Raw genomic sequence first — 15,920 nt, 5'->3', positions numbered from 1 at the left:
CAGAAGTTTGCTGCAGGGGTGGGGCCCTCATGGAGAACCTCTGCTAAGCCAGTGCTGAAGGGAAATAGGGGGTTGGAGCCCCCCAACAGAGTCCCTACTGGGGCACCAGCTAGTGGAGCTGTGAGAAGAGGGCCACCGTCCTCCAGACCCCAGAATGGCATAGACACAGCTCGTATCATGTGCCTGGAAAAGCCACAGACACTCAACACCAGCCCGTGAAGGCAGCTGGGAGGGAGGCTGTACGCTGCAAAGCCACAGGGGTAGAGCTGCCCGAGATCACGGGAACCCGCCTCTTATATCAGTGAGACCTGGATGTGAGACATGAAGTCAAAAGAGATCATTTTTGAAGCTTTAAATGTCCTGCTGGATTTCGGACTTGTGTAGGGCCTGTAGCCCCTTTGTTCTGGCCAAATTCTCCCATTTGGAATGGTTATATTTACCCAATGCCTGTACCCTCATTCTATCTAGGAAGTAAGTAACTTGTTTTTTTATTTTACAGGCTCATAGGCAGAGGGACTTGCCTTGTGTTAGATCACATGTTGGACTTGGACTTCTAAGTTAATGCTGAAATGAGTTAACACTTCGGGGGACTGTTGGGAAGGCATGACTGGTTTTGAAATGTGAAAGGGACGTGAGATTTGGGAGGGTCCAGGGGTGGAATGATATTGTTTGGCTGTGTCCCCACTGAAGTCTCATTTTGAATTCCCATGTGTTGTGGGAGGGACCCAGTGGGAGGTAATTGAATCGGGGGGCAGGTCTTTTCTGTGCTGTTCTTGTGATAGTGAATAAGTCTCATGAGATCACCAAGTTCTATAAGAGGGAGTTTCCCTGCACAAGCTCTCTCTCTTTGCCTGCTGCCATTCACGTAAGATGTGACTTGCTCCTCCTTGCCTTCCGCCATGATTGTGAGGCTCCCCAGCCATGTGGAACTGTGAGTCCATTAAACCCTTTTACCTGGATAAATTACCCAGTCTCAGGTATGTCTTTATCAGCAGTGTGAAAACAGACTAATACATCCAGTATGAGCTCTTGTCAAGGCCCTTAACTTAATTACATTTGCAAAGACACTTTCTCTAAATAAGGTCACATTCACAGGTTCGAGGTAAGGATGTGGATGTATTCTAGGAGCCACCATTCAATACACCATAAAGTAGGTGCATTTCTTTCAGAGCAGAGCAGGGTGCTAATGAAAGCTTTCCTTGCACTGTTAGAAAACGTCTGGGCTCCTGCACGCAGCCTTGATGAAGTGGCAGGAGTCCTTTCCCCTGCTGGTTTTGATCTTCATGCTCAGAACAACAGCTGCAGAGTGCTCAGTGAGCAGAGAGGGAGCACCATGAGTGCGGTATGAGAGCATTCAAAGAGCAGAAGGGGAACATGCAGAGAGTATGCAGGAGCCCTTAGAGAGCAGGAAGGAGCACTCAGAGCAAGCAGGGAGCACTCTAAAAGCAAGATGTGGGCACTCAGCAGGGAGCACTAGAGAGCAGGGAGGAGCACCCTGAAGAGAGCAGAGTGGGAGCACTCAGCTGGAGACGGGAGCATCCTGAAAGCAGGGCTATTTGTGAATGCTTGGCAATGGCCAGAGAGCTGAGAAACCTCCTCAGAGACTGAGGTGGCTGATGGCTCAGGGGTGTGCTCCCTGTGTGTGTCCAGGCCAGGAAGGGACCTTCTCATCACACCTGTGGAATCTGCAGGTAGGAAGGTTCAGGAGTTTGATGTGGAAGGACCACCTGTGATGGGCACAACTGGGGCATGGGATTCTCAGGTCCTTGATGTCACACTCCACAGGTGCATGGGGACCAGAGAGTAGTGGGATGGTTAACTCCGCAGGAATCTTTGTATATCTTTTATTTTATTTTACTAATTAATATTAATATTTTTTATTTCTTTAGTTGACGTGAGGTCTCACTATGCTGCTACTCTCGAACTCCTGGACTCATGTGATCCTCCCACTTTACCTTGGCCTCAAAGTGCTAGGATTGCAGGCGTGAGCCACTGCACTCGGCCAACTCTGCAGGAATCTTGACTGTCCCTGTGAATATCTCTTATGCTGCATATGCACTTGAGACATTTCTTCTTAAAGCCAAGGTGGACAAATGTCTCGATTTCTCTTTATTCCAGATTGAGAAGCTTATGAATGTAACAGACTCTTGGTGGGATCAGGGCTGGAGTTAGCGTCTGTAACAGGACAAGCTGTGGGGAAAAGCTGGCTGCCTTCCAGCTGGATGTGTCTGTGTCTGCATTAGTTCCATCCCAGATCACAGTTACAGAATTTAATGTTGATGATGAGCTGGGTATGGCAGAAGGGAGAGAATGATTTTCTTTGCAGCGGGAGGCTAAAGCTTCCAGCAACTTCCCCTTGGTGTCTCTTCTGCTTCGGGAGAGCTGTGGTGGCTTGAGCCAGACCTCTGGCTAGTAGGACTATTGTCCTGGTTGGAAAGACATGTGTTTCTAGCTTCTTTGTTGGACGAATTTTGTGGGGTTACTGCCTTCAGGCAAGACCGTGAGATGGATTCTGAGCATCAGGAACACAGACACTGCATCCTTGTGCACAAGCTCACAACCATCCCCGCCTCTTCCTCCACCTCCTTCTCCTTCCTTGGCACGGCTACCCCCACCACGAGATGTTCCCTTGTGTGTGTCTTGTTTGGAAGTAAGCTAATCTCCACCTTCTTCTCCCAGGGCTGACATACATCAGAGCCATTTATCCACACGTCCACCCTGACAGCAGCTCCCCCGGGGGGGATGCGAGATGCAGTAATTGACGAGAAGTTGGGAAGAACATGAGGCTGTGTCTAGACCGAGTCTGGGTCTGAGCCTGCCACTGACCGATGTTGTGAGCTCGGCCAAGGCTGCACCAACTCTGGGCTTCTGTCTTCTCCTCCGTGTGCTGGGGCCATGTCAGTGGTCTCTGTGGTCCTTCCAGCAAGAAGCTCCTGCAAGGCTTCTGTACTTGGCTCACTTCTGCAAGCACAGAACGAGCAGCCTGTCCTCTTTACACAATGGGTTGGATTTAAGATCTCCATGGGAGTCTCTTTTCTTAAATGTCAGGCTGTCCTCTACCTGGAATACTCTGCCCTCTGCCCAGACCTCGCTAAGTCTTCTGTGAAGCCTCCCTTGGTTCCCCAGCCTGCAAACCCTATTATATGCTGCCTCCTGCAAAAAGGGCGGTATCTGGCTATAGGGAGCACCTGTGAGTTCAGGCTGAATAAATGAAGGGGCGAATGCACGCATGAGTAAATGAATGATTTCAGTAACGGATTTTGCTTCTCATAATCTCCCCACCTGAGCATCACACACCTGTAAAGTGGCAGGCAAAACTCTGGGCATGGAAGAGAACTTAGTGACCATTCATTCGAAGCCCCTGCACCCTGGAGCTTCCATTGAGGGGCAGAACACGTTGAATAAATAACCTAACCACATCCGTGATGCAGGATAGAGTCCAGAGAAAAATAAAGCAAGTCCCGGGAGGATTTAGCAGAAGAGGTTTGTTTAGTAGATGAGTGATTTATGTTTGCACATTTCTAGATTTAAAATGCTTCTTGTTTCTGAAAAGGTGGTGGTGGTCAGGATTATGTTGGGAGACTGGAGAATGGTTGAAGCCATCTGGAAAGAGGATCTGGAAGAGGTTGGCTTTGAACTGGGACTGAAGGGAAAGGAAGCTGTATTTTCACCATCGGGACAAAGTTGCTGGCTGAGTTCTGGGCTGGCCATCACCTTAGGCTCGGTAGACTGGAATCCTATCCTGCCCATATTACCATCCCCCGACATGACCTAAAACAGAGTGAACAGCTACCAAATAACGCAAGACTGCATATAGCTCCTGGTGAGCTGGGTTAAAGGAACACCAGAATGTTCCAGAAGCTGTTTTTCTGATAGCAGCTCCAAACTTCTGGCCGAAGCCTCCTTAACCTTGCTTCAGGGTCAGAATGTTCTCAAAGAGTGGTCACTTTTTTAAACCTTCTTTTTTTAATTACCCCGGTCATCGGCAATGAGGAACTCTAGAATGTTCTGACAGCTCTTACAGTGCTTTGATTAATTGGACATTTTTAACCGCTCTGCATCTCAGCTGATCTGCAGATAGTGGAGGCTGAGAATTTAAAGGGAGAGGAAAATGTAATTGGACTAATTTCATTCCTGGAGAGCTGGAGAAGCAGAAGTCATTTTTTATCACTGAAGCTATTAAAGGGCCCCGTTTTTTTCAATACAGAAGAGCACAATAAACTTTATATAAAAGTGAACAGATGATCAAATAAACAGAGTTTATGGAGGTGGGAGCTGGTGGGGATGAGGTCTGGGAGAGTTTACTGTGCAGTCGTGGGGCCTGAAGACAGGTTTGAAAGACATCTCAGTTCATCTCCACCTTAGTCATTGGCGCCCAGGAGCACAGAGCTTCAGGGGTCTTGCTCAGCCAGCACCCTGCCCCCTACGAGGACTGTCACCTACCAGAAACATTTTTAAGCAGGATCCCTTGCACATTCATATGACACATTCACATTTACACACACACGCGCGTGTGCGCGCGCACACACACACACACACACTGCTGGGCATGAGCTAAGTAACGCAGACAAAAGTCCAACTCTGCAGCCAGGTGCACTCCTCCAGGACTGGATGCAGAAGGATCTCCTCTGAGGTCACCTTTTCCTGCTTTGCAATGAATATAATTACAGCCATGTGTCGTATGAACTGGACCCTCCCTTCCTCACTTATCCTGTCACTTTGGCTGGAGTAGCAGAGGAGACTTAGCCACAGTCAAGGAGATGGGTTCTTGTCCCTGTGGACCCCCTCAGGAGGGACCCCCAGAGCTAATGCGTGTGTGCAGTGCACCCTCCCCTGTGGCTCCTGGACGCCTCCAGAGAGGATGCGGGCTCGGAGCCTCGCAGCCTGGACTCAGACCTGGGCTCCCTCCCCTTGCTGCACAGAGGATCATGAGATAACACACAGGAGGCCCAACTAAATTAGAATTCCAGGGAAATGAAGAATAAAATCTTGGATCTCATGCAATATTGTGGATATACTTATACTAAATATTATTCATCATTGGTCTGAAATTCAAATGTAACTGGACTTCCTGTATTTTTATCAGCTAAATCTGCCAGCTCTATACCCACGGGACCTTGGGTGGATGCAGCTCTAAAAAAAAAAAAAATCTGTGCCTCAGTTTTCCATCTTTTCGGAGGGGGAGAATAACAGTAATAGAGCTGACCCCATGGGGCCCGTGTGAGGAGCGCACGAAGGAAGAAGCACTAGGCAGATGTGAGGTGTGGCCACCCACTCATTCCATCAATAACCTTGTGCAGTTGATTTTCTCCATACCAGGCCCTGAGCCAGGCTGGGGAGGAGCAATAGCGAACGTGGCAGACACAGGCTCTGCCTCCTGGACCTTTGCTGTTGGTGGGATGAGTCCAAAGAGGGGAGCTGCAGACGGCTGGCCGGGCCATTTGTTCCTCTGCGGGGTTCTCTGTTCTTTGAGGAGTCTTTGCAGGGACGATAAGCATAAAGTCCACTGGAGGTGAACCTGCCTTGATGGTGTCAACCCAGCAGGTCTGATGAGCAAGTGCTTTGCAGCCCGGCTCCCCTCATCTCTGGGCATTCGGAGCATTCCATCTGAGTGTCCTGTGCCCGAGTCCCAGCTGCTGTCCTGAGACGCTGGCTGAGACCACCACCCGCCCACCATGAGTGACAGTGGGACTCTTGGCTGACCTGGCTAAGCTCGGCTGGCTAGGGAAGGAGGCCGAGGGAGGGCTCCTAGAAGGAAGTAGAGTTGCCTGCTTTTCCAGCAGTGGCCAGTCTTGACAGACACAGCCCTGGGTGACCCTTAATAGCTGTTCTCCTTCCTGTGCCATGAGTACGAGACACCAGGATTTAGCTCAGTCCTGGGAGTGGGCAGACTGGCTGGCCCAGGGCAGTGCAGAGGAGTGGGTCCAGGGCAAGGACGGTTACAGGTCTGGCTGGGGCCCCCTGTGGGGTGTGCAGGCCACCAGTCAGCGGCCTGTGGCCAAGCAGGGCAGTGCTGGATTTCTATCTCCAGGGACAAGAGTGAGAGCAGAGAGCAGAGCCGGAGTGTGGGCGGGGTGAGCAGAGACTCCCCTCCCTGGTAGAAAGATCACACATGCAAAACAGTCGTCCAACGTCAAGGGTTTCCTGGATCTCCAGACCCACTCAGGGATCCTGGAGTTTACAGCCATCAGTTGAGGCTGGGGAACCAAACTCAGTCGTTTCAGCCCAGAGTGCAGGAGCAGGCTGAAAATAGGTGGTGGAAACAATGAAATCACGGGGAAACATGCGAGGTGAGTGAAGCTGCCTTTGCCCTCCACGTACGGGGCCTCTGCGGGCTGAGGGGCCCACACCCAGTGACCGTGTCCTCCGAGAGCTTCCTGACTGCTCAGGTAGATGCGGGAGCAGCTCGGGTGAAGGGGTCTGTGTGCCCTTTGCCGCAGATGCAGGTGGGTGCCGTGTTGGGGTTGCAGGGAAATCCGTGTTTTCCTGGCAGCTTCTTTCCGTTCCATGTTCAAAATATTTGCCTCTGGTCCTGGTCCTGCATTAATGAATTCTGGCACGTTGCTGTCAGTAGAGTGAAATCCCAAGCAGAGGAATCCCAAGCCACTGGCCCCCCCCCCCACCAAACCCCCTGCCAACCTCAGGCTCTCAGCAGCAGTCACAGTATATTAAGGGGAGGCTCATCTCTTTTAGTCTGGGTTTTTATTTGACATGTTGCTATATTAATGTCAAGAAGTCTACTTTAGCAAGTCCCTTTACAACGCAGCCTCAGGAGCTGCATTACTGACAGAGAGATTGGAGTTTCAGGATGTGCCACTGAAAAAATAATCTCCGAGTTTCATTTAGAATGGTGAGAATCTGAATGAACAATCCCCGTGTAATTGTCTGATGGGAAATATATTGTCTCCCAATATCACTTTCATTGATTCCCTTTCGTATTTGTATGAAAACTGAAAAGCTAGCAATAACCTCAGCTTGTTATTGGGCATGTGGGCGTGGGAGGGAATCGCAGCCTGGGAAGGGAGGCAGGAACCATTCCGGGAAGGAAAGAGAGCGCGTGTGTGGGGCCCCAGAGATCCTCTGTCTTCCTTCGCACAGAACCACCGCGATGGCAGTTTTGCAAAAGGGGCAAGTCGTGAAATTATCATGGCATTATCTTCGTGTCTGCTCTCTTGGTGTTGGGTAAATAATGCTCAAATGAGAGGACAGCCTGTGACCTTGGGTATCAACACAATCTCTGCTAGCTGGCGTCTGCTTTTGTCTTCATAACACCCGTGGGGAGAGGAGAGAAGGCAGGAATGGGCAGAAAATGCCCTGAGACGACATCATCAGCAGGTGTTGGGTGATGCCGGGGACCTGCGTCAGGTGCATTAGACCCCTAGTGAGTTTTGCTCACGCAGAATCCAAAACTCTGTATTCCAACACGTGTTTGCTGAGCACCTACTTGCACTTTGACCTCACACTAGGAACCTTGGAAGGTAGAAAATGAGGACGCCTCAGTCCCCGCTTCTTCAGAGCTGCGGTGCGAGTGCATACCACCTACACCGAGAATCAGGCAGTGCCGTGGCTGGCCTCCAGGAAGGCCCCCAATGGGCCAATAACCCCCCTCACCTGGCGTTCACCACTGTGTGCGACGTCTCCTCTCTGACAGCTCCAGGTTGGAGTGTGAGACCGCAGTGCACAACACACCACTCCAAAGTGAGGTTGTACAAACGGCCACTTCTGTCTGGGGCGCTTTGCCTTCTGGCCGCCTCTCCTTCTTGGGGTTCAGCTGCCATAGGAAGAAATCTAGGCGATGCTGCTGGAGAGGCCACCTGGAGAAGAGAGACCCAGGAGGGTGAGAGGCTGGGGTGAGAGGCCGCCTGGAGGGGACAGAAGCACAACTCCACCTGCCAGCCCTTTGAGCCAGCCTTCTTCCCAGCAGGTAAATTTGGGGTGATTTGTTATGCAGAAAAGAGAGTGGAGAGCCAAGTGGGGGTCAGATGCCTTTGGGGGAGGGTGGTAAAAGCTTTGTGGGGAAGGGGGCCTCAGGGAGATGAAGGTAGGAGGTGAGAGGGATGAGGAGACCGTGGTGTCCAGGTTGTATGCATGGAGGGACAGGCACCTCGAACAGAGAGGAAGCTCCAGAGAAGACGTGGGTTTCAGGGAAAGGCATGAGGCTGCAAACCTGCAGATTCTGAAACAGAATTGCTGCCGCAGTGCGGGGATTAGGGTGCCTGCCCTTCCCTTTTCTCTGTTCCCAACTCTGCATCTCCAGAAGACGCGCTGGCTCTACATTTGCCGAAATCTTCACCAGGCTTTAGCCCCGGCTGACCTGGGTTTGACTTTCCACCTCTCTCCAACCACTCCTGGGAAGCTGCTGTGGCCAGAATCACCACCGTCCCCAGGTGACCACCTCCACCCTGTGCTCCAGGGCGCGCCCCCTGGCTCGACCTCAGCAGACCCCCTGTCCCTCTTGTTCTTCCTCCTCCTACACCAGAACTGGTCTCTTTTTTCTCCACATTCAGATAATTTCAGACACCCTCAGGTGAAGCTGATCAAAGTTGCATGCTCATTCTGTGGGATTATTTCAGAGGAAATTAAAACAATGGGTGGGTGGCTGGATTCTAGCAGTTTCGATGACCTCCCAGTCAGGAAGTGACTGGCTGCCAGCGCTTGCCTTTGTATTCCTCGTGACCACTCACAGTAATGCAATCCCACAGCTGTCCTTTCTGCACCTAGTGACAGGTGCCTGGGTAACGGTGGCCCCGCCTTAGCCTTGCCGAGGCTCAACGCAGGGGACTTGGTGCCTCCCGGTCTGACCTCATCTGCTTGTCCAGCTTGCATATGGTTCCCAGTACCCCCTGCTCAGCCCTCCCTGCTCTGTTACTTCCCCTCTTCCCCCCACTCCCAGGAGCTTCTGATCCTCTTTGGTTCCAGATCATTCTTGCCATCCCAAATGGATGGCTCCTTGCAATACACTGACTATAGCTGTTTCATCAGATACGAAGGTCCTCCCATTTTTCAAGGAAGGTTCTACATTTGGTGCGGAAGTCATGGATGCGTCAACTAGTCTCGATATCAATGTCCCCCCTTTTTTTCAGGGGTCTTACTGCTTCTGGTGACATCCCTTTCTTATGTCCTGATTCTGTTTTAGGCCAGTTTCAAGCAGAGCAATTCTGTTATCCGTTCCCTTCCCTCTGTCCCTGTTCTCCTCTTCCCTTCTCTTTCTCTCTTCCTCCTCTGTGTTAATGAGAGCTTCCCCGCTCTCTCTTCCTCTCCTCTCTCCCTCTCTTCCGCTGTCTGCCTCCCTCCCTTCCTCTCTCTCTGTCTCCCTCTTTTCCTCTCTCTTTCCCTCTCTCTCCCTCTCGCTCCTTCCCTTCTTCCATTTCTGCGTTTCTCTCTCCCTACCTCTCTCTCTCTCTTCCTCACTTCCTTCCCCCCTTTCCTTCTCTCTCTCTCTCTCTCTCTCTCTCTCTCTCTCTCTCTCCCTCTCCCATCTGTGTTAATAGGAGCTGGAAGCCGACATATGGAAGCATGACATTATGAGTGTCTACCCTCAGGCTCAGAGCAGCAGGCTGTCCCCTATCCCTACCAGCCCCAGGAGGGGCAGCTTTCCCCACACCGTGGAAACCTGCAGAACAAGCCTGGACTGTCTGAGGCTTGCACAGCACTCCGTCAGGACCTGCTGAAAACCTGGTTACTTATAAAGCAATTTGCTCCTGCAGGCTGGTTTGAGATTAAAATGGTAATTATCTTGCAAATGACTGTAACTGTCTTTCATAACTGTGGCAATGTTTGAGACGTGACTAACTGCGGTCTGCAGGATAATGGGCTTAATAAACGGTATCTTCAGTGTATTGTCAGGGAACAGAACCTATTAGTTGGGGACGGGACAATACTGTAATTTCAGCGAGATTGAGTCCATTCTTCTCCCCAGCCATGGTCCCCCACCCCCCTTCAGTGGCACGTGCTCATCATTTTTTTCTTAATAGGACATTTTTCCTTAGGATAATTTGCAAATTGCTAATCTGTTACCACCTCTCATTTCTTTCCTCCTGAAAGTTTTACTTTCCTTGGTTGCCTGGCACAAATGCAAGAGAATAACTTTATTTGCTGCTGACGGGCAGGAGCCGTGGTAACGACCCACAGCAGAGGCACACCCTGAGAGGCACGGTGTAGAACGGAGCCACACTCAGGGTGTCAGGTAGGAGAGACCGAAGACCCTCCTTTCTCTTTCCTCTCAGGAGAATGAGAGTTTTAACCAACTGTTTTGCTTCATGCTGGAGCCAAAGATTCTTTCCACACACAATGCTGGGGAGGTCCAGGGGACTCAGGGCTCCGGTGGTCTGGTCCTCGGCCAGAAGAGGAACCTGGGAAAGGCTCGGGGTCCCAGGCCCCTGCACAGGGCGGTGGGAGCTTCGAGACAGAGCAGGACCCAGGGACTGGAGCCTGCAGGTCGGGACTGGGAAAGGTGGGTGGGTTACCAGGATCGGGGCTTGGGGCTCTGTTTTCTAGGCTTGGCCTTAGTTCAGCCAGCACCTCCAGAAGCTGTTGAGACAAGGAAGGGCCTGAAATACCTTGACATGTGGCCATTGTTCCAATGACCTCAATGTCTAGATGGCGGGTGAGTGGTTTTCACTCGGCTGCGTCCCCCTCAGTTCTCATCTGTAAAAGGGGACAAGGACACGTGGGCCCAGCAGGCTGAGCATCTCATCCAGCAGGGACCAGCCAGCTCACCAGCACCAAGTGGGGGTCCGCTGCCTCTGCCTGCTCTCTCGGCCATGTGTTCACACTGCACGAACCTGAGATCCCGGAGAGACAGTCTGAGCTGGGGCCGACGGGTGCGTGTCCTGTGACCAGATGCAGCCGTTGGTATGTTCCCTGAATTTAGTGTGTGACCATGGAGGGGAGTGCAAGGGACATTTGGAATATGCTAGAACCAGGATGGGAGAGGGGAATAGAGAAAGCACCAGTGAACCCAGTGGGAGGGCAGGGGTCCAGGGTCTGCTCAGGCTCCTCAAAAGTTGAACATGGAGTGACCGGACAATCCAGCAATTCCACTTTGAGAAGCACCTGTAAGAATGGAAAGCAGGGACTCCGATACATGTCAGCCCACATTCACAGCAGCACCATTCAGAACAGCCCAGAGGTGGAAGCAACCCAGCTGTCCATAAATGGCTCGGTGGAGAAGCCAAATGTGGTCTCTCCGTACTGTAAAACAGAGTGCTCTTCAGTCACAGAACGAATGAAGTGCTCACGCCTGTTAAAACACGGACCAACCTCGAAAAGGTGCCGCTAACTGAAAGCAGTCAAGCGGAAACGTCCACATACTGCATGATTTCACTTCCATGACCCATGCAGAAAGGTAAAGCCAGGGAGACAAAAGCAGGTTGTGGTCATGGAGCTGGGAGTTGGGCATGACTGCTTAGTGGGGGCACGGTTTCCTTTTGGGATGACACTGACATCGTAGAACAAGACAGAGTTGGCCGGGTGTGGTGGCTCATGACTGTAATCCCAGCACTTTGGGAGGCCAAGGTGGGCGGATCACCTGAGGTCAGGAGTTCGAGACCAGCCTGGCCAACATGGTGAGATCCTGTCTCTACTAAAAATACAAAAATTAGTTGGGCTTGGTGGAACATGACTGTAATCCCAGCTACTTGGGAGGCTGAGGCAGGAGAATTGCTTGAACCCAGGAGGCGGGGTTTGCAGTGAGCCAAGATTGTGCCATTGCACTCCACACTCCAGCCTGGGCGACAGAGAGAGATTCTGTCTCAAAAACGGAAGAAGAAGATGACAGAGTTGATGGTTACATAACACAAAGAATGCACAACGTGCCAGCAAATCATGTTTTATAATGGTTCATTGCACATCTTATTTGAGGAGTGTCTGCTCATGTCCTTTGCCCACTTTTTAATGAGATTATTTGTCTTTCGCTTGTCGATTTGTTTACGTTCCTTAGAGATTCTGGATACTAGACTTTTGCCTAAAAGCGGGGAGGGAAGGAGGGGGAAGTGCTGAAAAACCAGCTCCCTCCCTGGGTGATGGGATCATTGTACCCCAAACCTCAGCACCGCACAATTACCCATGTAACAAACCTGCATGTGTACCCCAAATCTAAAATAGAGGCTGAACTTATAATAGATACAGGTTCGTTGTTAATTTTATGTTATGTGACGTTTACCTCGATTTAAACACATAACGTACAGCAGCAAGCTGTGTAGTCCCACGTGAAAGCCGTCTCTCTATTTCCGGGCTGGGTTGGCTCTGTGACTGGGCACCATGAAAACAGAAAACTTATCAGGGTTGTAGATGAAAACGCTGCCTAGCCTCCGGTTCTGAGGTCTCGTCAGCAAAGGACGCTGCCATTTCCCACCCTGTGCTGTCTGTGCTGACAGGGAGGAGAGGGCAGAGTGCTGGGGAAGGCGGGCCCAGCTCTGGAGAAGCGGAAGACACTCTCTAGGTGGCCGAGGTTTGGTGCTAAATAAATGTCCAGTCTGATTTTTTATCCCAACACATTGGATGTCGGGTACACAGAGCAGCTGCCTGGTTCAAAGCCCACGACTCTTCGTTTTGCAAAGCAGAAGCCTGTTTTGGTCCCGACGCTGAGGACCTGGCCTGAGCTGGGCCGGGCAGAGCAGTACTTGGGATTCTCTTGTGGTCCCACCGGTGCCCTGTGTCATCCCTCCACAACCTTCTCCAGCAGGAGGATTTGTGCTTGGTTTATCTCAGGTGCTAAATTCCAGCGCGGGGAACTTCTTCCTTTGGTGGAAGCTATTCAGCCTGTCAGTGCTTTGATGTGTTTTGAATCCTTTGTGGCCACGAGTCAAATAGAAGCTTTTTACATTTAAGCTTGAAACATCCTTGTTCCCGTTTCCTTTCACTTAAAGGATTTCTCCCCCGTGTGACGATCACAAATCACTTCTGAATGGTGCTTTACCGTTCAGCGCTCGGGCATTCATTAGAAAGGCAGACACATACATACCCATTTACATGCGGCCGTTTTAAACACCAGACTATGTCCGAGGATATTTACATACACGTATACAGTATTCACTGGCACACGCCTTGTCTCCACTTCCATTAATGAAATTATCCTTACAGAATTATCGTCACCAAACAGTTGCCTTTCCAACACCCTGTGACTCATTGCAATTTCTGCCATTTTCCATCACAATGACTACGGGCAATTACTCAGGCTCAGTAATTCAATGCCCAGCTTCCTGCCTACGGAGAGTGTTAGAATAAGATGCATTTATTTTTTTTACAGCTGGAAGAATGTTAATGGATGTCAATAGGTTGCAGGAGAGGGAGCCCGTGCCTGGGAGAAGCAGCCGTGTGGATCTCTATCTGTCCCTGCAGCACTTGCAATAAAAGCTTTCTCAACTTTTCTGTTGCTTGAACAGCAATTACTAAAACATTCTACTTGGGAAGACGCATTAATTAGATGCTTTCTAGAGATTTCAGGTTTATCAACCCAAATGTCTGTAGAAGCTCCTCAGAGGGGATTAGTAAAATGCTATGGAGCATGGATCTCTGCTGCAGCCCCAAAGCCGGCCTTCTCTGGTTCTACAGCTAGGCTGGGCCTTAGCCCTGATCCTCGCGGGAGGCCGGTGGGCTACTCTTCCCTTGGGAGGGGCTGTGCCAGCCCTGCGCACTTACATCGAAACTCACGGCCAGGGTGAGGACTGCTGTTTATTCTCTAAACGTGCCCCAAACCTTGCTCTCTGGAGGCAGGATAGAGGCTGCAAGGAGAATGACGTGTTACCAGTTGGTAGAGACAATGACCCGACAATTAACTGCGGTCCTCCTCCTTTTCTTTCCCAGCCAGCCTTGGTGTGTGACCTGGGGCCAATCTCCTAAGTTCTGTGTGTCAACTGCCTCGCTTGTAAAATCGGGGTGATAATCGTACCCCTCACTTCATAAGGTGGTTTTGAAAATTAACAGAGATCATACACTTTATAAATATTTATAAATACACAGCCTCACACACAGCAAGGGCTCCAGAAAGCCAACTGTTACAACTATTACCCTCAGTTCTATTAGAACGTCAGCTGTGGGGAAACAGGAAGCATGTCTGTTCAATGCATTGCTACATCCCCGGGCTTTGACTGAAGCCTGGTGTTAATTGGGAACTCTGTCAATTTTTGCTGATGGATTAAGTATCCTTGTTATCAACATTGTGGCTGTCATTATCCTGTTGCTCCTGGTCTCACGGTGGAATTAGGTGAGGGCCGTAGGATACACCCAGCTGAGGGCCAGGGGTGTAAGAGAGTGAGGCTCTTCCTGCCAAGCATCCGGGAGAGGTTCACATGGGCTTCCGGGGGGGAATGACATGAGTGCTGCACTGGGTCATGTTTACGAGCACTTATTACACTCTTGGCACCGATTCGCATGTTAAAGGCACTTGTGGCTCTTGACCTCCACCCCTGCTCATGTAGGAAGCTGGATTCCCATAGCATTGGAAGGAACGCAAGCCAGGGCCTCTGACCTTGCTGCCAACACCTGGACATCCTGTCCAGATCCCACCTCTGAACAGGACTTGGAGAGAGACTTGCAGCCCCCAGCCCTGGCTGCCCCCAGCCCACCCCTCCAGCTTGGGAAGGCCTTCCTCACATGTCCATACCTCACCGTGCTAAATGTGGCTCTTTCTCTTCACCTCACCTTCTCCAGTTGCCAGGCCCCCGTTTTAGAGATGTGATCGCGTTTCTGGAATGGGGCTCTGGCTTGAATAGATGCCCCACTCAAGCCAGACGGTCATTTCCAGCCAGGATGAAAGCAGCATCTGCCGGGACGGCCTCCCCATGCACAGCATGGACGATTGCTAGCAATGTGCTGCCATCAGCAGTGTGCGCAGGAAGTGGGCGAGGTTACAGGAGTCAGCAGCTTCCGTCCCTGGTCTGGGAGGCAGCCCGGTCCCTCTCCATGCCACAGATAATGTAGATGGATGAAAATGGGCTGAGGACCTGGCGCAGTGCCAAGGCTGGCCCTCTGGGCGGGAGATCAAGCCCTGTTTTCCTTTCTGCTCACCCTGATGCTGAAACCTAGGGCTGGGATTGCTTTGGGACTGTCACTCTCACTTCTCTGTATTTCTGGAGTGGCAGGTGGGAGACAGCCTGGCAGCAGGATCCAGTTTGTGGAGGGGGTAAGAAGGGAGGGCAGGCGGCCAGGCGGCACCCTTGTGCTGCCTCAAAGGAGTCCTGAGCTCCCTCCATATGGCCTGGGCTGTGATGATCAGTCCTGACCTTGGACCCAGAGTGGGGATGCCCAGAGCTGATGTGGTGCTGGGTGTTGGAATAACAGGGTTCTGTGAGTTTTCAAGGGCTGCCTTACAAAGTAACACAAATGGCAGGGTTGTGGGGAGGTGGTGAACCAACACTTCATTGCTCACAGTTCTGGAGGCCAGAAGTCCAAGACTGAGGTGTGGGCAGGGATCAGTTTCTTCTGAGGCTGTGAGGCAGGCTCTGTTCCAAGCCTCTCTCCAGCTCAGGTGGTCCCTGGCAGTCCTTGGTATTCCTGGGTTGTGGATGCATTGCTCTAATCTCTGCTGTTCTCCAGGTGTGCATGTGTCTGTGTCTGAATTTCCCCTTTTTATAAAGACACTGGTCATATTGAGGAAGGAGACCCTTAATCGCCCTTAAGCATCTAAGACCACCTCCCTTGACTTCCACATGGCATTTCAATAGGAGAAGTAAAGGCTGGCAGACGGGCGCCACCCTTCATCGCCCTCCTGTAGATCACAGGCATGGTATGGAGGAATCTTCCCAGAAGGCACTGTTTGTGCCTAAACATGATCAAACCCCCCACCTAAGTCGCGTGCCCCACGCCTCATGGATCAAGACCCTTTCACATGTAACTTTTAGAGTTGTAAGCCTTTTAAAAGGCAGGGATTATGACGCAGCCATAAAAAACGATGAGATCGTGTCCCTTGTGGGGACTTG

Source organism: Aotus nancymaae, unplaced genomic scaffold (genome assembly GCF_030222135.1).
Source record: "Aotus nancymaae isolate 86718 unplaced genomic scaffold, 86718_ANA_hifiasm-v0.15.2.pri h1tg000053l, whole genome shotgun sequence".
NCBI classification, from domain to species: Eukaryota; Metazoa; Chordata; class Mammalia; order Primates; family Aotidae; genus Aotus; species Aotus nancymaae.
The sequence above is the reverse complement of the archived record's forward strand: the minus strand, read 5'-3'. Positions refer to the sequence as shown.